Source organism: Pleurodeles waltl, chromosome 8 (genome assembly GCF_031143425.1).
Source record: "Pleurodeles waltl isolate 20211129_DDA chromosome 8, aPleWal1.hap1.20221129, whole genome shotgun sequence".
In the NCBI taxonomy this organism is placed as follows: Eukaryota; Metazoa; Chordata; class Amphibia; order Caudata; family Salamandridae; genus Pleurodeles; species Pleurodeles waltl.
The window spans coordinates 512,244,941-512,265,640 of NC_090447.1; the positions used below are offsets into that span (position 1 = coordinate 512,244,941).

At 44.7% G+C, this 20,700-nt stretch overlaps 1 protein-coding gene across 4 annotated transcripts in view; it reads right to left on the reverse strand.

Annotated features, from left to right (window-relative positions):
- Window positions 1-20,700, reverse strand: part of EDAR (ectodysplasin A receptor) — a 338,186-nt gene that overhangs the window by 117,924 nt on the left and 199,562 nt on the right. The gene's annotated exons all lie outside the window — the stretch shown is intronic.

Sequence of the window (20,700 nt, forward strand, 5' to 3'; positions counted from 1 at the left end):
CAATGGAATGCCATGTTATGTGTCCATAGGCTACTTGTGCAGCGGCACAATTTGGTTTTCAGACTGGCCTATATGGCAATCAGGCAGTGCCTGGAGGGCTGCTCTAACAGGGAGTGTGTGGGCCGGTTTTTTGGCTGCAGTGGGCCTCTTTTATGGTCTGCTGGGACGGTTTTTACTGTTGATAGTATATCCAGTATTCCCTGCAGCAAGCTCAAATCCCTGCAGTGCCCCTTACCATGTCAAACACTTGTTCAGCGTCTCTTTACAGTTCAGAACTGCCACAGTTTGCAAATCTGGGCCACTTTTTAACTGTCTAATCCACTAATAAGGGTCACTTTTATTTTGGTGCCTGGCCTATTTTTTATCCCAGTTCGACTCAGAATCAATAGCAGCCATTCACCCTCTGTATTCCTTGAAGACGCATCACTTTACATTAGCGTATTCGACTACAACTGCTGTGCTCTTTTCCTAACCTTTTAATTGAGATCTTATTACTGCTGATAGTTTACAAATGTAGAATATTAAATCTGTAAAGGATTGAGATAGGAGTATAAAGTGCATCGTGCTGCACGGATTATTCCACTAAATGCCCCTGCAGCTACTGCCCTTAATGAAGAACATGAACACCAGCAACAAATCGAAGCAAAGTCTATTACTGGATACGCATACTCTCACTGAGCAAATACCACGTTTTTGTATCAATAGCTCCAGGCAATGTCACCCAGTGTGAATATAAATTAAATAGTAGGATTCTTGCTTTTCTTCTCAGGCCTGCCAGACTCAGAAGCTAGGATCGAATTCTACTACTTCATTAAAATGTGTCTTTTTCGGGAAACACCTTCATAGACAGTGAAATTCCAGATAATGAACATCCCAAAACCAATAAGCTTTGGTTATCACATTTAACGTGATGCAGCCTACTCTCTGAAGGAGCCCCGCTGTCACACTATGTCACACTTCCATGAGAATTCAATGATAAAATTTAATAAGCCTGGAACCCACAATGTCCCTCCCCTCAACCTTCAAGTATCTTTGATCGGAGCAGTCACCTTCACAAAGGAACTATGCATTGGCCTCCCAACACACATGCCACAGCATCTCCAAATTAAAGAAGCCAAACTTTTTTTTAATCTCATTTTGGCTATTCACAACAAACTCACCATAAGTTCGCTACACTGCCTGTCTTTTGAGTTTCATATCAAATTCAAAGTTCTCTGTATCACTCACGAAGTTCTCCAAAATATGGGGCTCCATCTGCCCATAGGTTGAAACTACCATCTATGTTACTGCAAGAAACCTATGATTAAAATCACTTTGTTCCATGTAGGAAGCTGGCCTGGTGTGTGGTGTTATCACCTTACACCAGGGATCCCCTATAAGTGAAGTGTAGGCAGTGCCTAGGAAGCCAGGGCTCTCTAGAGGTAGCTGTGGATGAGCAGCAAAGACTTATCTAGCAGATATGCAAAGCTCATGTAATACCACTAAAGTCACACAGCGCTTACAAACATCGAAGAACCACACAGTGCCCTACTCCCTCTATCACCACCAGAGAAGATGTGTGTGATTACTTCTGCCTTCAGTGGCAGGACTGAGCCACTGAGCTCACACTGAAGGAAGCACAAAGGAAAAAAAAATGATATCCTAGTCACTATGACACTTCACTATGAACCTCAGTAAACAGTAACTTAGAATGCATGTGCCTTAGAGAAAAGGTTAACTGCACTTAAGCATTAGTATGCTTCTACCATAGATGTGCTAGGGACGGGACAAATTCAACAAGGAGACACCTGGGTTCGAGAGAGCACAGGGGTGAGAATAAGGGGTGTGGTGCGAGCTCAAAAAGGAATTGTGATCAGCTTTAGTACCCTGTATGCTGGATTGAATTGTGTAGTATTGAGTACTGCTGTGTAATTAAAAAGTACATTCTTTTTCCGAAAGGCAAGCACTGATCTGGACATTAAACTTGCCTGTTGGTTGATTGTTGAGTTCTGGGAGTTTGCCCCCACACACTAGTTCCCTGAGACATCTGTGACTACTCGTCCTAGTTATCCTGATAGTGAAGACTGGAAAGTGTGCACTTGGCGCAATTTACAAGGTCATTGTATTACAGATCTCAGGACGATATGGCAAACAACCTAAACCACCATGGCTAGGACTCACTAACCTTGTTTGCCCTATGCCCACCCACCCTCCGAATAAGGTCTAACTTAGATTACCAATAATGTCCATCTGATCATGGTGGGTCACCCTTGCTATCATCCCTGCAAAACGTTCTTCATAGTATGAGAACCTTTGCTGCTAATTCACAAGAAGTGAACTTTGCCATCAAGATTGTAAGTAAGGACGTTGTAATAAGAAGAAAACTTCAGTGTCAACCTCCCATAAAAATTACAAGAGGGAGGGTGTCAATGTCAAACATCCGGCAGTGGCAGACAAATTGACTATGGGCATAATTTAGGGATAACCACACGTCACAAAGGCCATAGCCATGCTTTTCTTGGGACATCTGTGGCCCTTTGTGGTACCAAGATTTTCAGACGAAATATCTCATAAGCATCTAGCACCCACCAAAGTAGATCTAAGAATGCCACTCCCACCAACATGGTAAAGGTGATTATAATGATAAAGCCAATAGCATGGAGTCTTTGCTATCAGCAGCTGGTAGAAAATGGTAGTTCACCACATTATCTGGTCATGGAGGAGTACTTGAAATGTGACTCAATGTTCTTTTTTTTTCTTTCTGTATGGCGTGGGACCAAGAATGGATTTGCTATTTTGTTTAGGCTTTGTGTATTCAAGTTGAATTATAGTATGTTCTTTTCTTATTAGCTTTGACTGGAAGGAACCTTCTACACGACCTGTGATCCCACATGCTAGGATATTACTTTATACTGCAAACCCTTTCTAAAATGCTCTGTTCATTGCACGGTACCCAGTCCTGAGGTTGTTGTGACTATGAACCTTTTTTTCCGCTGTTGGTAAGGAACCATCGTCATTCTTTTCAATTAAATAACACACAGGAGCATTTTTATCACTACTTGTAAAGATTCAGCCCTCTTACAATAACCTCATATTGGCCTCTTGGCCAAATTTGGTGATTGGCACCTTTTTATTATAATATTATAATATATACTATAAATATACTTAAAATCACTGTCAATATATGAAGTTTGTGTTCTCCTAAAAGTGTGGACCCAAGCTTTTAGTCCAGAGTCTGCACGCGGCCCATTAGTTTAACACCTAAGTGTTAATTTTCACTGTGCTCAAAGTTAACACATCCTTGCAATCATGTAGTGAATATAGTTATGAGCGCAAAAACGGTGGTTCTTATTGACTTTTCCGGTTTCCAAAACCTCTGGCTGCTACTTGAGACTAATCAATCCTACAGAGAGGAGTAGCTCCCACTAGGCAATAATTAACCCCACCATATTAATGGGTACAGGTTAGACCAGCGGACATATCCAATCACTGTAGCCCATGTAAAAAGTTCAGTTATGGTCACCCTTTTCGCTGCTGAATTAAAATATTTACTCATCATTCTAAAGCTGACTGCCTTGTGCCTGGTGTCCTCAGCCATCTCTTACACCTGATCTCCTCTGGTCACAATTGTGATCAGTCGGTTTTAAAGAACATAAATATCAGCAACCTCTAGTCAGCACATTTTGGAAATCCTCATTTCGAAGATACAGATGTCCACACAGACATCTGGGACCGTATTACAGAAGTGCCTCAATGTGCAATAGGCATTTCCGCCTGATTTGTGAGCCTCATGGGCACTTCCGTATTACAGAAGGGGCCGCAGACGTTTGTGGGACCACTTCTGTAATACTGATACCGCTGGCACACATGTAGCACCAGCGCTGTCACTAGAGGGCGTTCTCTCATTTGCATTGGGGCATGGCCCCATGCAAACAATGGAATCTCTTCGTCCCTGCCCGAGGTGTATTGCTGTTGTGGGCACAGGGGCACACATGCCTTTAGGAGGCGCACTGAAAGCACTGATGGCAGCCCTCTGGAAGGTGCAAGGGGGTTCTGTGGACCTCACAGGCATCCCCTTGCAGGTTGGTGGAGTCCCTCACTGCACCCACCTGCAAAGGGATCTCTAGTCCCTCCTAAAAGTGCAGGTGGGCCGCCCCCTGCACAGAGAAACACTGAGCAGCTTTTAATCAGCTGCTCCATATTTCTCTTGAATACGCTTCCTGGGAGCAGCACGAGTTTGCAGCTGCCATGAGGACAGCGCATTGAACACAATAGGGAGCACTTTCCCTGTTTGCACACGGCGCACCTGCTTAAATGTGCACCGTGGCGCAAGCAGGAAACGTGCACCATATCTGTAATTCTGTCCCTGATGGTTAAAAAAAGGGTTTTACATTTAATTTTGCCGTTCACAGGAAAGATCAGTTATGCCGAGGAACAGAGTGATACGTAAGGGAATATAAATGGGAATCAGCAGCGGCTTCCTTGCTCCATTAAACTTCAGTACATCCTGCTTCATAAAAGCCTCTACCGCCAAGACGTCCTGCACTGACTTGTTGACATGCACTGGTCAGCAACATATGGATGAACTGAAAACCCCAGCTTAATAATGAGCCCTGATGGCTTGTTTTAAAGCTGAAAGCAGAGGGAGAACACAATGAGATGTCACAATAACCATGATCAACCACCAAGGGGTTCAAGTGAATGTTAACTACATTCACTTTAAGCTCATGCTAGATTAGGGTAAGAGGCATAAATGTTGGTATTTTGTCAATGGGCCAGTTCACAAAAGTAGGTGAACACCCACACATGCATATGTTTGCAGGTATGTCTGTGCATCTGCCCAGGACCAGCTTTAGTGCTGGTGGCACACTGTGTGACCATCTGTTTGGCGCCCCAAACACCTTCTCCTCCTCAGATTCCCTTCACTGCTACTCTCAAACAGTGCCCATCAACTCTCTCTAGCCGCTCTCTCACATGCATTTCATTTGTTTTATAGTGGTGCTCCTACCAGTGTAGAGTCTCAAAGCACTTTACATTCGTTACATGTGCAAAACCATACTTATATCATAGTTACATAGGTGGGATTTTCGGCGAGGGACTTCAACATGAGTAAATGTTACACACTGGATTACTGCAGGAAATATGACTCTTGTAGATTTATTCCTAAAAGCGCTCCTGGGATTCTTTGGGGCTTGCTAAAAAGTTATAAATCTGTTCCACAAATAAGAGTAATGCTGTAGTTGCCCAATACTGTCTTCTCAATCTGGTCTTTTTAGCAAGTCGAGCCATGTGCACTTAGTAAGCAGGGGGAGGACGTTCTTAAAATGAGGCAGAGTTGTAGCTTGATAAACAAGCAGGAAGCAGTGACATTGTGCGGAGTGACCTTGCGCTAAGTCTTGTGCTCTATGTTGCTGCTTGTTATTTTTTGTGGTGTCATTGTCAGTGTCAGTGAATTTTAATACTCTGTACCGCATCATGCTCCATGTCACTGCCTACTATTATTACTTTACACTGTGTCACTCTTCATGTCACTCACTCTTCTGTACTGCGCTATACTCTGTGTTGATGCTTGTCACTCTTTTGTACGTCTGCCATGCTCCTTGTCACTGCCTATTACTACTTTATGCTGTGTCTTGTTCTATGTCATTTACTCTTACTCTTTAGTGGTGCGTCATGTTCCATATCACTGCTTGTTACTCCTTTGCACTTGCCATGCTCCATGCCACTGACTCATTCTTTTGTATTGCACTACGCTCCATGTCACTGCTGGTTACTCATGTGTACCTCCGTCACGCTCTAAGTCAGTGAGTGCTATTACTTTGTAGTGCATTGTAGGAGGTTGGCTCTGTATGTACTATTTCAAAGTAAGAACTAGCATGCACAGAGTCCAAGGGTTCCCCTTAGAGGTAAGATAGTGGCAAAAAGAGATAATTCTAATGCTCTATTTTGTTGTAGTGTGGTCGAGCAGTAGGCTTATCAGAGGGTAGTGTTAAGCATTTGTTGTACACACACAGGCAATAAATGAGGAACACACACTCAAAGACAATTCCAGGCCAATAGGTTTTTATATAGAAAAAATATATTTTCTTAGTTTATTTTAAGAACCACAGGTTCAAGATTTACAAACAATACTTTAAATGAAATGTATTTCACTCAGGTATCTTAGGAACTTTGAATCATCACAATAGCATGTACAGTTTCGGCAAAAATGGCAATAAGCTATTTTAAAATTGGACAGAGTGCAAAATTCAACAGTTCCTGGGGGAGGTAAGTATTTGTTAGTTTTTCAGGTAAGTAAAGCACTTACAGGGTTCAAAGTTGGGTCCAAGGTAGCCCACCGTTGGGGGTTCAGGGCAACCCCAAAGTTACCACACCAGCAGCTCAGGGCCGGTCAGATGCAGAGGTCAAAGTGGTGCCCAAAACGCATAGGCTTCAATGGAAATAGGGGTTCCCCGGTTCCGGTCTGCCAGCAGGTAAGTACCTGCGACTTCAGAGGGCAGACCAGGGGTGTTTTGTAGGGCACCGGGGGGGACACAAACAGGCACAGAAAGTACACCCTCAGCGGCACAGGGGCGGCCGGGTGCAGTGTGCAAACATGCGTCGGGTTTGCAATAGGTTTCAATAGGAGACCCAGGGGTCTCTTCAGCGATGCAGGCAGGCAAGGGGGGGGCTCCTCGGGGTAGCCACCACCTGGGCTAGGGAGAGGGCCACCTGGGGGTCGCTCCTGCACTGGAGGTCGGATCCTTAAGGTCCTGGGGGCTGCGGGTGCAGTGTGTTTCCCAGGCGTCGGGTTCTTTGAAGCAGGCAGTCGCGGTCAGGGGGAGCCTGAGGATTCCCTCTGCAGGCGTCGCTGTGGGGGCTCAGGGGGGTCAACTCTGGCTACTCACGGGCTCGTAGTCGCTGGGGAGTCCTCGCTGTAGTGTTGGTTTTCCGCAGGTCGAGCCGGGGGCGTCGGGGGCAGAGTGGAAAGTTTCACGCTTCCAGCGGGAAACGTATGGTCTTTAAAAGTTGCTTCTTTGTTGCAAAGTTGCAGTTTCATTGGAACAGGGCCGCTGTCCTCGGGAGTTCTTGGTCCTTTTAGATGCAGGGTAGTCCTCTGAGGCTTCAGAGGTCGCTGGACCCTGGGGGACGCGTCGCTGTTGCAGTTTTTCTTGAAGTGGGGAGGCAGGCCGGTAGGGTTGGGGCAAAAGCAGTTGGTGTCTCCGTCTTCTCTGCAGGGCTTCAGGTCAGCAATCCTTCTTCGTCTTCAGGTTGCAGGAATCTAGTTTCCTAGGTTCTGGGGAGCCCCTAAATACTGAATTTAGGGGTGTGTTTAGGTCTGGGAGGGCAGTAGCCACTGGCTACTGTCCTTGAGGGTGGCTACACCCTCTTTGTGCCTCCTCCCTGTGGGGAGGGGGGCACATCCCTATTCCTATTTGGGGAATCCTCCAAAACCAAGATGGAGGATTTCTAAAGGCAGGGGTCACCTCAGCTCAGGGCACCTTAGGGGCTGTCCTGACTGGTGGGTGACTTCTCCTTGTTTTTCCAATTATCTCCCCTGGACTTGCCACCAAAAGTGGGGGCTGTGTCCAGGGGGCAGGCATCTCCACTAGCTGGAGTGCCCTGGGGCATTGTAACACGAAGCCTGAGCCTTTGATGTTCACTGCTAGGTGTTACAGTTCCTGCAGGGGGGAGGTGTGAAGCACCTCCACCCAGAGCAGGCTTTTGTTTCTGTCCTCAGAGAGCACAAAGGCCCTCACCACATGGGGTCAGAAACTTGTCTCTCAGCAGCAGGCTGCCACAGACCAGTCAGTCCTGCACTGAACAATTGGGTAAAATACAGGGGGCATCTCTAAGATGCCCTCTGTGTGCATTTATTAATAAATCCAACACTGGCATCAGTGTGGGTTTATTATTCTGAGAAGTTTGATACCAAACTTCCCAGTATTCAGTGTAGCCATTATGGATCTTTGGAGTTCGTTTTTGACAAACTCCCAGACCATATACTTAATATGGCCACACTGTACTTACAATGTCTAAGAATAGACTTAGACACTGTAGGGGCATATTGCTCATGCAGCTATGCCCTCACCTGTGGTATAGTGCACCCTGCCTTAGGGCTGTAAGGCCTGCTAGAGGGGTGACTTACCTATGCCACAAGCAGTATTTTGTGTGCCTGGCATCCTGAGGGGGATGCCATGTCGACTTTGCCTTTTTCTCCCCACCAACACACACAATCTGCAATGGCAGTGTGCATGTGTTAGGTGAGGGGTCCCTTAGGGTGGCACAACATATGCTGCAGCCCTTTGGGACCTTCCCTGGTCACAGGGCCCTTAGTACCACTAGTACCTTTTACAAGGGACTTATCTGTGTGCCAGGGGTGTGCCAATTGTGGAAACAATGGTGCATTTTATGTGAAAGAACACTGGTGCTGGGGCCTGGTTAGCAGGGTCCCAGCACACTTCTCAGTCAAGTCAGCATCAGTATCAGGCAAAAAGTGGGGGGTAATTGCAACAGGGAGCCATTTCCTTACATGCATCATGTTCCATTTCCCTGTTGGTTACTCCTTAGTACTGTCAGGCTCCATATAAGTGTCTTTTACTACTTTATAGTGCGTCATGGTCCCTGTCACTGACTCATGCTCTGTTGTACTGTGTCATGATCTATGTCACTTGCTTTTGTTCGTTTGTACTGTGTCATGCTCCATGGTCCTGCTTGTTACTCGTTTACACCTCTGTTACGCTCTTTGTAATTGCATTTTACTACTTTATAGTGCATCATGCTCTCTGTCACAGACTCTCACCCTATTGAACTGTGTCATGTTCCATGTCACTGTTTATCATTACTTTGCACTGACACGCTCCATTAATGTGGCTGTTGTGTTGGAAAGTATTGTGATATCCTGACACCAACATGTTTACTTCTGGGACCCTGAAGGTCACTTCAACCTCCCGTCATTTATTAAACAACCACAGGAGGATGCCAAACAATTGAAGCAGGCCTTAGAATGTCAAAAATCCCTTTTTTACAGAATGTGTTTAATTAATTGTCACAAATAAAGTGCTGTTTTGTCTGGTTTGAGATTAGCTAACAAGCTGGGGCCCGCCTCACCTTCAAGCGAGCAGTACAGCGCTTCCCTGTGCCGACCCTAGCGGAGTTGATGATGGCATCAATGGAAGAGTTCTTGACTCTCTGTTTGATCTTCCCCCTGCTGCATTACTAATGCACTCCATTTGTTCATTGATCCATTGGATGCAAACAAAGAGGTGTTTGATGCTATTAGAACTAAAATGATCATACATGTACAGTCCTGAGGAAATGCAACGTTTCTTCTAGGTCCACCTCCTTCCATGTGGCAGAACCAAAGTAAGGGACGGAGCCATATTGGCAGGAAGCACGAACAGGAGTGAGCAGCTAAACCCCAAAGAAGGAACAATAGCTGTGTGTGTGTATTCCATGGAGTACGTTTATTGCAGACAGTACACATTGAGTTTCTGTGCCTCGTGCTTCTTGAAATGTCATCCTAACAGAAGAACCCTGTGACTAAACAGTAGCAGGCTACCCTGTCAAGGAAGATCTGAGATCTGATTTGAAGTTAGTATGCTCCTCCCCAAGCGTCTTTGCAACAAGGCGGCCTCGGTGTCAATGCTTGCACCCTCAGGACTCGAGGGGATTACCTGCACCATGCTGCTCAGTCCAAACAAGGCATTGCTTTTCAACTCATGGAGGAACTTTAGCAACAGAACTGCTGCCAGAGGTAGCAACGTGGATTAACAGTAAGAACATTTGAGATGTCGAAGTTTTCCGACAAGATTGTTTTAGGGTCAATATCTTTCTTAAGACTTATGGCCTTATTTAGAGTTTGATGGAGGGGTTACTCTGTCACAATGGGGATGGATATCCCATCCACTGAAATATAAATCCCATTATATTCTATCGGATTTATATTTTGGTGGACGGGATATCTGTCACCAAAATATAAATCTGATAGAATATAATGGGATTTATATTTCAGTGGGTGGGATATCCGTCACCATTGAGACAGAGTAACACCTCCACCAAACTCTAAATCAGGCCCTAAGACATAAAAGCATGCCATTTTATGTACATTAATCATGTTCTTTTGTGAAAAGCACAAGGTAAAAATACATTACATGTTCCAAGTGCTTCAAATAACAACTACTGCTTAAGTGGAGTTAGCTCATCTCATCTGCATATTAGTTTCCAAAACTGGTTTTGTGTTGCACCTATGTAAGCCAACTAGTGGAGGGGAGCTCTTCACTGAATGAGCTGGATCATGGTCAACCTTGTGGCATAGGATTTTAGGATTATTTGATTTTTATACTTGTGTTATATTTATGACCTGAATAATATTGTACATTACCTTAGTATGGTCTTGCATTAATCTGATTTTGGTAGTGTCACAATGTGTAGCTACTGGCGGATGCCTAAATAGGATAAAAGTGGTCAGACTGGTGGAATTGGCTGCAGTATAGCAGATGCCACTGAGCTGGTGTAATTTCCAGGATAAAGAGGAGGAGAAGGAAGAGGAGAGAGACGATTTAACATATACTAACGCACAGCAGATGATTACAAAAATCTTGAACTATCTATAATAAAGCACATCCTGGAATACATGTTAGCACGATATTTCTCACAGTCAATGGGGAATGTTGCTCAAAGGAAGGCCCATTAAATTTTTTTTAATGAACATGAGCTATTAATAAGTACACAGCAGCACATATTAAAACACAACCTAATTACAACAGCACACATTTTCAAAGTAAACAGAACCAGAAGGAAAGCCTGTAGATATAAATCACAATTTAAATTTAGACAGCTGCACTTAAAGTGCTGGGGGCCAAGAACATACACAAGAGGACTCTTCTACACCTGCATCCCCTCCAGATAAGATTGCAGACTGCAAAGATATTGCTCTCCCTTCTATTATACTGTGCTGTAGGGCCTTGCTAATGTGAGGATGGAGACATGGAAGATGGCTCAAAATCGCAATGTTCCTAATAAGACAAAGTCAATGTGATGCAAGATGTGCAATGGAAAAATACAAATAGCTGAGTTACACAAGCCCATAATGCAGCTAGTAGATCAAGTAACAGTAAACATCTCCACAATCTTACTAACCAAGTTGCTGCGAGAAACACCTTTGTTGATAATACAGACACGTGAAAACCACTTACTTTTAAATAAAAAAAACAAGCTGTCAATATAATAAACAACCAGTAGATTCCCCAGCCCCTACTATCAATCTTCCCACACTAAATACTTCCTTTCCTCATTTGAAATCTTACAAAAAGAACAGCAAATAAGCGGGACGATAATTTTAGATCATCAGCTGACCAGTGTAATCCTGCCACGCAAAATGAATCAGAGGTCTGATACTTCAGCACTCACTCCTGATACCATTGTCCTCATTAGTGTGTTAGTCAGGTGTGATTTCTCCATTAGGGCTCAGGGGCCCACCTCACCAACATCCCTACACATTTCTGCACAAATATTAAACAGATTGATTTATTTAGAGATTCAATCATATCTCTAACAAATTGATGTATTTAAGTCTGGGCTGTTTGTCACAGACTCCCTGGCCTGCTTCACTTTGAAGCAGGAGACAGAAGTCAGGCAGTAAATCAACTTTATGCGATGTGACACACAACATAGAGCTTACCGTTCTAAAGCCCTTTATTGCCATTGTAGTCTATGGTGGTATCCACTGTAGCCCTGTGACATAGTCAGCATCACAGTTTTGGCCGTCGGAGTCTCCATCCCAGCATGAGGGAAGCCTTCCATCATTCATAGGGATAGATCCCCTCTTTCCCATTCATCACAATGTAGGAGTAGATGTAGGCACATACAACTTGGTGCCTTCTCCTCGGTAATGGTGAGTTTTATAATGCTAATCTTGTGTTATACGTGCTTATAGTACAGACATATATCTGCTGTATGGCAATACAACTGGCCAGATCTTCATGCCCTTAACATTAATTTAAAAAATATGGAACAACAAATGTTAAAAACTTTAAGGAAATGCATGTCAGCCATTTAGTTCCTCTCTTATTTCATGTTTTACTTAATCTTGCATTCCCCAATAGTTAGCTATTTTATCATTTTGCACTTCTGTATTTTTTTCTGTGCATCTTATTTCTCTTGCATAGTGCATCCTTTGAGCCATGCCATGTCTTTGTTAGGGGCTTCGATTGAGAGCTGTGAGGCTGAAGCCAAAGCAAAGTACCTGTTTGTGGGTTGGACACTCTGTAGAGCACGCACAACTATTGTCATGTATTCCAGTTGCAATTGAAATTCTGTGGAAATGTGTGTGAAAGAGGGTACACAGATGTTAGAATATTTACAAGGCAAAAGCAATTAAATTGCTTAATTGTGAGTGAGTGCAGTGTATGTTTGGAAGTGGTGAAGTGCGGAGATGCGAGGAAGTACATTCGGGGAAGAGTGAAAAGAGGGTGCTGAAGAGGAAAAGGACGGTTAAAGATGTGCAGATGGACTAGATTTGCAGATAAAAAAGGCATACATATCTAACATAAAGAGCACATAGCTGAAGGCCAAAACTCCTTTCCCAGGCCTCAATACTACTTAATTCACAGACTCATAATTTCAGAAACATTTCCAGTGTTAATTATTTGTTACAAATCACTATTGTTACTTGTTTATCTTAAACAGCTAACAACCATTGACAAAACCAATCATACTGACAAGTCTTAGGTGTATGTCAGTTGTGTTATATATCTGGATGCAATTATATCTCAGAGAGAACGCAAAATATCAGTCTGGTGGCACTCTATGCAAATTACATACATTTATTTTACATGTTCTGTAAGGAAATGCCTCCTTGGCATGGTTACCCCCTGACTTTTTGCCTTTGCTGATGCCAAGTTATGATTTGAAAGTGTGCGGAGGCCTGCTAACCAGGCCCCAGCACCAGTGTTCTTTCCCTAACCTGTACCTTTGTTTCCACAATTGGCACACCCTGGCATCCAGGTAAGTCCCTTGTAACTGGTACCCCTGGTACCAAGGGCCCTGATGCCAGGGAAGGTCTCTAAGGGCTGCAGCATGTCTTATGCCACCCTGGGGACCCCTCACTCAGCACAGACACACTGCTTGCCAGCTTGTGTGTGCTGGTGGGGATAAAATGACTAAGTCGACATGGCACTCCCCTCAGGGTGCCATGCCAACCTCACACTGCCTACAGGTGAATAAGTCACCACTCTAGCAGGCCTTACAGCCCTAAGGCAGGGTGCACTATACCATAGGTGAGGGCATAAGTGCATGAGCACTATGCCCCTACGGTGCCTAAGCAAAACCTTAGACATTGTAAGTGCAGGGTAGCCATAAGAGTATATGGTCTGGGAGTCTGTCATACACGAACTCCACAGCACCATAATGGCTACACTGAAAACTGTGAAGTTTGGTATCAAACTTCTCAGCACAATAAATGCACACTGATGCCAGTGTACATTTTATTGTGAAATACACCCCAGAGGGCATCTTAGAGATGCCCCCTGAAACCATACCGACTTCCAGTGTGGACTGACTAGTTTTAGCAGCCTGCCACACCCCAGACATGTTGCTGGCCACATGGGGAGAGTGCCTTTGTCACTCTGTGGCTAGTAACAAAGCCTGAACAAGGCTCACCCCCTTTGTTACAGCACCCCAGGGCACTCCAGCTAGTGGAGTTGCCCGCCCCCTCCGGCCACGGCCCCACTTTTGGCGGCAAGGCCGGAGGAGATAATGAGAAAAACAAGGAGGAGTCACTGGCCAGTCAGGACTACCCCTAAGGTGTCCTGAGCTGAGGTGACTCTGACTTTTAGAAATCCTCCATCTTGCAGATGGAGGATTCCCCCAATAGGATTAGGTATGTGCCCACCTCCCCTCAGGGAGGGGGCACAAAGAGGGTGTAGCCACCCTCAAGGACAGTAGCCATTGGCTACTGCCCTCCCAGACCTAAACACACCCCTATATTCAGTATTTAGGGGCACCCCAGAACCCAGGAAATTAGATTCCTGCAACCTAAGACGAAGAAGGACTGCTGAGCTGAAAAACCTGCAGAGAAGACGGAGACACCAACTGCTTTGGCCCCAGCTCTACCGGCCTTTCTCCCCACTTCAAAAGAACTGCTACAGCGACACGTTCCACAGGGTCCAGCGACCTCTGAAGCCTCAGAGGACTACCCTGCATCTAAAAGGACCAAGAACTCCTGAGGACAGTGGCTCTGCTCCAAGGAAGAAGCATATTTGCAACAAAGAAGCAACTTTGAAAGAACACACGTTTCCCGCCGGAAGCGTGAGACTTTGCACTCTGCACCCGACGCCCCCGGCTCGACTTGTGGAGAAACAACACTACAGGGAGGACTCCCCAGCGACTGCGAGCCCGTGAGTAGCCAGAGTTGACCTCCCTGAGCCCCCACAGCGATGCCTGCAGAGGGAATCCAGAGGCTCCCCCTGACCGCGACTGCCTGCTTCAAAGACCCGACGCCTGGTAAGGACACTGCACCCGCAGCCCCCAGGACCTGAAGGATCCGACCTCCAGTGCAGGAGCGACCCCCAGGTGGCCCTCTCCCTTGCCCAGGTGGTGGCTACCCCGAGGAGCCCCCCCTTGCCTGCCTGCATCACTGAAGAGACCCCTTGGTCTCCCATTGAACTCCATTGCAAACCCGACGCCTGTTTGCACACTGCACCCGGCCGCCCCCGTGCCGCTGATGGTGTACTTTTTGTGCTGACTTGTGTCCCCCCCGGTGCCCTACAAAACCCCCCTGGTCTGCCCTCCGAAGACGTGGGTACTTACCTGCTGGCAGACTGGAACCGGGGCACCCCCTTCTCCATTGAAGGCTATGCGTTTTGGGCACCACTTTGACCTCTGCACCTGACCGGCCCTGAGCTGCTGGTGTGGTAACTTTGGGGTTGCCCTGAACCCCCAACGGTGGGCTACCTTGGACCCAACTTTGAACCCTGTAGGTGGTTTACTTACCTGCAAAACTAACAAACACTTACCTCCCCCAGGAACTGTTGAAAATTGCAGTGTCCAGTTTTAAAATAGCTTATTGCCATTTGTGTGAAAACTGTGTATGCTATTTTGCTAATTCAAAGTTCCTAAAGTTCCTAAGTGAAATACCTTTCATTTAAAGTATTACTTGTAAATCTTGAACCTGTGGTTCTTAAAATAAACTAAGAAAATATATTTTTCTATACAAAAACCTATTGTCCTGGAATTGTCTTTGAGTGTGTGTTCCTCATTTATTGCCTGTGTGTGTACAACAAATGCTTAACACTACCCTCTGATAAGCCTACTGCTCGACCACACTACCACAAAATAGAGCATTAGAATTATCTCTTTTTACCACTATCTTACCTCTAAGGGGAACCCTTTGACTCTGTGCATGCTATTTCTTACTTTGAAATAGTGCATACAGAGCCAACTTCCTACATGTTCCTTTTTAGAGAGCCTCTACTTGTTTCATCCTACTTAAAGACCTGTCTGCACATAATTCCATATGACTGATTGCAGCCAGCAATTGCGAGTGCTTTCCGAAGCCCGGTTAGAATATTTTCTTCTAAAGTTGATGCCGCATTCAGTGCAAGACACTGGGCAAGCACACACTTTAAAGGGCTGAAGTTGTCGCACTGTACAATTTGCACATTAAAATAACTGTTGAACATATCATGCAGTAAGGTATGGGGCAGTATTTAAGATTTCAAGAGTACATATTCCCACTGCTTATAAGCTTTGCTTTATCACTAAATGAATTTGCTTGAAAATGCACCATTTGTCAATCTTTTTAAATTGTTTCTTGGGAGGAAGACCCACCCTGGACCTCACATTTGTCTATTAAACTTGCTCGCTACATAAAAGTGAGACTCAGATTTTACACCCACCCACTTTCAGATGTTACCAGCCACGACTGGTGTTATTACTAAGGGTATGAGCTTCTTTTTCACCAGTGAAGTTTTGTAAACATCCTGATTTCAGCCTTTCTCAAAGGTTGCAAAGATTCCTAGTTTGCATACACCTTCACCCAAATAATGTTTGCCTTATTACGAGATAATGTTTACTGCATAGCCAAGTTGGAAACATATGCAGACTTTTTCTCTACAAATGTACCTTTTGCAGTGCTTTTCTATGCACAATCACGACTCTGCAGTATTTTTAGTTCAAGTTTACTTTTCCCTGAGCCATTCTATGACCAATGTCACCGTACAGGAAAATAACGCCAGTAATGTAGTTCTCTCCCCCGGATTTATTGTTTCCCAGGGTCGTCGGAGGTAGAAATGACAAAGATTATTACTTTACTTTTGGAATAACGTGGAAATATGGCTTACTCTTGCAATTTCAGCATGCTTTTCCCCGTTGTTCCACCCAGACGCTGTGTCTGCTTGAAGCAGGTAAAATCTTCCAGTAAAAATACATGGAACAACAGTGTTTCTGATGAACTCATAATTCTGATGGGCCAAATATGTGTCATTATTGGGTCCCTCAGAATCAACGAGCCACAAGTATTGGGGGCAGAAGGGCGGCATTATGGCTGCCCAGTAATGCAGTAGGTAACTCCCCCTGGATTTAGTGTTACGGAGGAATTACTGGCCTTTGCAAGGTTTACACCCACACCTATGTGTTAGACCCCTCGTTGCTTCTTCAGCCTCTTCTTTACATAGTGAGGAAATACTGTATGGCACATTTGGCTCGATCGCCAAGACAAATAATGACACACTATTACCTGTGCTGCTTTGCATCTAGTTTATTTTTAACACAGACTGGAAACAAACCAAAAGAAAAGGCCAAACTAGTCTGTAAAATAGAGAAGAAGACAGAGTTTCCGAACCCTGTGCATGTTCAGTAGACTCCTTCAGCCCTCACCTAAGAGGTTGCCATGCCTCGTGCTCAGTACTCTGTAGACACTCGAAAGTCTGGCTACAGAAGCCCCTCCACAGGCTAAGGAGATCACAGTTTTCGCTCACCTTCTCACAGTGGGAGCAGAAGAATTCAAAACCTATCGAGCTACGGCAAAGTGTAGGAGCAGCATGTTTCACTGCCTGAAGGTCGTAAAAAAGGTCGTAATGCACACAACCTAACCGAAATGCTCTTGATAAGCTAAATTTACATTACATTGGGAGTAATACTTTCTTCCGTCTCCCATGGAAAGAGGAACAAAGGCTATGTAGAAAACCTGATCCAAAAAACATGAGCTAAGGGGACAAAAAATCAGAGCAAGTAATTCTCTCAAACCACTCATAGAAATAACCACCACCAAAGAGAAGGCCTTTGGAATCAAAAATATAAGAGCGCCTCCTGCATAGGTTCAAAAGATGGGTCTTGTAAGGCGGTCATAGCAAAAGGGAAGTACTGTGCAAGAGCTAATGGTCTAGAAACACATTGCAGAAGTAAAAAAGGCACAACAGGGTTGTCAAAAAACGAAATGTTGTTTATTGAATATCAGATGTGGCTATTAGTAATTGCAAATCAAGTCCATGAATAGAGATTGCAGAGCTGGAAACGGCTGAAACACCTTGCTTCTGCTCCACTCCCACAAGGAAGCCCAGTGATAATCTTGAGGTGTCTGAGCGGAAGGGTTTACAGAGGCCTGTTGGATTAAGCCCTACCTGGGAGTGACCTAGAGGCAGCACTACCCTTTGACCTGCCAAGTAGATGTCTGAATCTGATGGGACAACTAAATCAATAATGTCGGACTTTTAAGAAGACCAGGATAATCTCATAGTATCTATTCTAAGTCAACCACCCGCTGACACAGGAGTGAGAACTAGCGAATCTACCACCATAAGGCCACTGTCCTAAAGAGCTGTCCTTGCTAATATATGTGACAGGACCCACTGCATCACAGTTAGGGCAAAAAGATATATATCAGCTGGGAAGACCCAGGTGGCAGACTGACATTTAGTCCCAATGTACTACCTACTGGAATCCTCAATACAATCAGGCGATGGAGATTGTACAGATCGACAGACAGAGTCAAACGTGGGTTCCCAAACATCTTTCAGGTGTTATAAAGGAAACTTGGGCCATGACAAACAGCGCAAAAGGACAAGGACGTGCTGGATAGAAGGTCTGCCTGTGTGCTTTTTGCCTCTCCAATGTGGACAGCAGGAGAAGAGACCCACAGCGTTCTTCTGCCTAGCAGCTCATATGGAAATTTGGAGAATACGTAGCCTTTCTATGTATTGAGATGTGAACATGCCACTTCGTTTTGGCATTTCCTGATCCAAGATTGACTAGGGAAAAGAAATTCAGCACCATCAGGACAGCCACCATATCTCTCTGACTATTATTGTTAAAAATGGGAAAATCGTCTTTAGACCCTGTTGTTTCCCAACGCAACCCAATCTCCTTCAACTTTCACAAACACAACTGGTCTCCAGAGGGAGAAAGACAGACATTCATGAATCCGTAAACATGGGGATCCAGGTGCAGTTTGGTCTATTATACCACAAAGATGCAAATGGATTGTGGAAAGTCAATGGAATTGCCATCAGTTATTTGTGCTACCATACTGCCATAATCATACATGTGAAGCGCCTAACTGCTTCTGATGCCTGATCTTCAACAGGCTGGCCTGGCTCTGGCAAGCAGAATAACCTTGTCACTGGCAGAATCATTAACTCTAGGTCTAGGAGAAACCTTCATTTGTCCATTGAAATATGCAGTTCATACTTTCTGCAAGATGGCTCTATTCCCAAGTTCATTTTCTTAGTTGAGGTACGTCTGAAAGTCATTGGCATCTCCATCTCTCAAAGACTAGGGCCAAAAGGGGTACACCACATGAAACCTATCTGCTATAGTACCAGGCATTTCACATTTTGACTAATTCATTACATTTATACAGATAATTTTAGACCCAGAACAAAACTATTAATGACATTTCCATTCATTTTTCTCATCATAGTTAGATGGATTGGTCAACAATGCAATATGTTTTGAATTCATCCAGAAGAACCAGTACTACCTGATGATCTTCATCCAGTGTAATGACAAAGTTGTTTCAGCTATTGGTAATCATACATTCTCACTCCCACATTGGATTCAAGCCTGAATAAAGGTGGTGGAGTGGCATATGCTGTTCCACATATTCCTGCAACTCTCTTCTGCCACTTCCCATTCATCATCTGGACTATGTACCAATAGCTTGGTTCTTAAAATTTCAAATTGTAGGGTGCTGGAATCCAACCTACCTCATGAATATTAATGAGGTAGGCTGAAAACTGCGACTCACTACAGTTGAATGCAGTTAAAGAAATGGTGGCCCGCTGGGGTCAGCACACCACCATGTATGTGATCACATTTCAATAATGTAAACTATTTTTTGTATATGAAGTCCGTTTTCCTAAAAGGAAACAGGGCTTTATTTAAAAAGAAAAGTTTACTTTATTTTAGCTTGTTTGAGAGTTTGCAACGGTCCTGTGGACCACTGACTACTGTTAAACTGTTTTTTAAACATTTACAAAGGGATCTTAGGGGTTGGTAAAGTGACTGACTCTTGACCCGGTTTAGTGCATTGTTAAATGGTTTTCCGTCACAAACTCTGAATAGCAGTGTTTGCGACAAAAAAACCTGATTTGTATATCTTGTCCCCATTGCAGAGATATGTGTGGTACCTGCATCTGATAGGTCTTTGTGCGGTGGCCCCTTCCCCGCAGCACAATGGAAGGGGAAGCCTTATGTTGGAAGGGTCCAGTGCCTAAACATATTTTCATTAAACAACTGACATATTTGCTATCAGATATAATGATGCGCACGCAAGGCCACCTCCCTCGGTGTATCTCAGCTGACAGAATAGCCGGGTGCCAGTGAGAAGAATGCTCGGCATCTAGATGTACCTACTGTTCTGGAGGTTGAACCCTGGCAAGGCAGATTCAGCCTTCCATTCTTCCGAGGTCGGTAGAGGGAGTTCCATATATTGGGTCACTTTTTTACAACACTGAAAAAGGCAGGCCAGTGGTCTGAAGCCCTATATGAAAACCGGGTAATTAGTAAACCAGTCATCACTTCACTTGCTGGGGCTTCTCTGTTTACTTTGCCGGCCACAACCCTATGCCTTACATCTCCCTACTATCCTAGAATGCAAAGCGCGAGTTCCTGCAGCGCTTGAATATGCTTCCTCTGTTTTACCGAGTTCTCACATTACCTCATGAAAGATGGTTAGTTTAACAGACGCCACCTTTCGCTGACCCGCTGCTATGCATGCAAGCACACGCACTGCCTCCCATAAGTAGCACAGCTGTGGCATGCTACAGGCTTACTTGAGCCAATAAATCTTCCGCTTTAATGGGCAGGAACATCGCAGGAGGCACGTTGTCTGCTGTTACGTCACCTGCGTGTCTCTCTCTCTCTCTCTCTCTCGATGTGTTGTCTGTTTTTACAGCCGTGAAAATACAGTCCTTCCTCCTCTTTTGTTTGGAGAATTGGCAGACTTTGCAAGAGCCGCGGTTTGAGCCGAGGTCACGGCGAACGCGTGAACCCGTTATCAGGTGCAAGGGTCAAGTTGATGAAGTCACACATTGTGCTTCGTCCTTTATTTGATAACGACAGCTGCTCTTCTTTGCACCTTTGTAAACCATCTTAAAGCGCTTTACAATAACTACAATTATATATCGCGTGTCATGAGAACATTGCAAAATCAACGTATGCCTTATTATATAACAATGCAATCTGGGATATACGATATAGGCTCGGTCAGGGGGCTGGGGCGGTACGGGACAAAAAATGCAT